General features: G+C 36.3%; 1 pseudogene; it reads right to left on the reverse strand.

Moving 5' to 3' along the window:
• Nucleotides 1–1,343: 1,343 nt before the first annotated feature.
• LOC132042958 (photosystem I P700 chlorophyll a apoprotein A2-like) overlaps nucleotides 1,344–1,347 on the reverse strand; it is a 2,185-nt pseudogene continuing 2,181 nt past the window's right edge.

Raw genomic sequence — 1,347 nt, forward strand, 5'->3', positions numbered from 1 at the left:
AATTTTTACCGGGAAAATTCATTATAAGCCAAAAAAAGACCTAATTTTTTGGTTGGGAACATTAAATTTAATCTAATCCCCGAAAGAAACCAAATAAACAAAAAAATTAAGGGGGGCTTCTTAAAATACAACAAAAAATTTGAACTTAGAGAGAAGTTCCGGCATTAAAATTAAAATTTCCCAAATTTCATTTGGGTATATATAAGTTCAGGTGTAAATGGAACTCGGGAAAACCGGGAAAGGGGAAGGATTGCCCCCTAAATTTTTTTTTATTTATTTATTTCATTTCTTTTTGGTAAAACCCTTTTATTTTTATAATTTCCCCCTTTTTAATTTTACCCCCAGTTTGGGTATATATATTGTGTATCAAGAACAAAAAAATGCGGATATGGTCGAATGGTAAAAAATTTCTCTTTGCCAAAGGAGAAGATGCGGGTTCGATTCCGCTATCCGCCCAAGATCCCAAGATAAAGTAATTTTTTTACTATTTATTTATTATTTCATTTCATAAATAGCATTAAATATATCCTTAAATTAAGAATTTGGTATAGTTGGCCGTGATAGTGGTGATTCTATCCCTCCCCTACGTTTTCTTTTTCCTTCCACCCCCAAAAAGCGAAAGGCGGGAATTATTGCCTAAATTAATTACTAGTTAACAGAGTCAACCCTAAAATAGTTTGGCAAAACAAGATGTTGCGGAGACAGGATTTGAACCCGTGACCTCAAGGTTATGAGCCTTGCGATACCAAACTGCTCTACCCGCGCCCGAAGATAAGAACTGAAAACTAATAGATAAACAAAGGATTAAATGCGCCCCTCCACCTATCTGTACAAATAAAAACCCATTACTCTTCAGAATGGCCAAAAGAGGCTTCTATGATCATCAACATAGAAATAGAAATGAAGCGTTAATCATACCAACTTGATCTTGTTGCTCCTGGCAACAAACATGCATGAACCATTTCACGAAGTATGTGCCCGGATAGTCCAAAGTCTCGATAGTTAGCTCTCGCCTTCCGGTCAAAAAACAACGTCGATGAAGGCGTGTAGGTGCACTATTCCGTGGTAGGGATTGTAACTTTCCATAAATTTCCCATTTGTCACTCAACGACGGAACCTTGCTTATTTCTTTTTTTGAGGATCGACGAATCGAATGATATTTCTGTTCCAATTTTTGCCTCTTCTTCTCCCTCTGAATCAAACTTTTCCTTGCCATAATGGTTGAATTCCTATTAGTATCCATGATACAAGTCGAATCCTAGATGTAGAAATAGAAGAAGGTGGACCCCCTCTCCGTCGAAAGAAATGAGATTATCGAGGATACACACATTAAAAATATTAACCAAA

The sequence above is a fragment of the Lycium ferocissimum genome, unplaced genomic scaffold, assembly GCF_029784015.1.
Source record: "Lycium ferocissimum isolate CSIRO_LF1 unplaced genomic scaffold, AGI_CSIRO_Lferr_CH_V1 ctg19413, whole genome shotgun sequence".
In the NCBI taxonomy this organism is placed as follows: Eukaryota; Viridiplantae; Streptophyta; class Magnoliopsida; order Solanales; family Solanaceae; genus Lycium; species Lycium ferocissimum.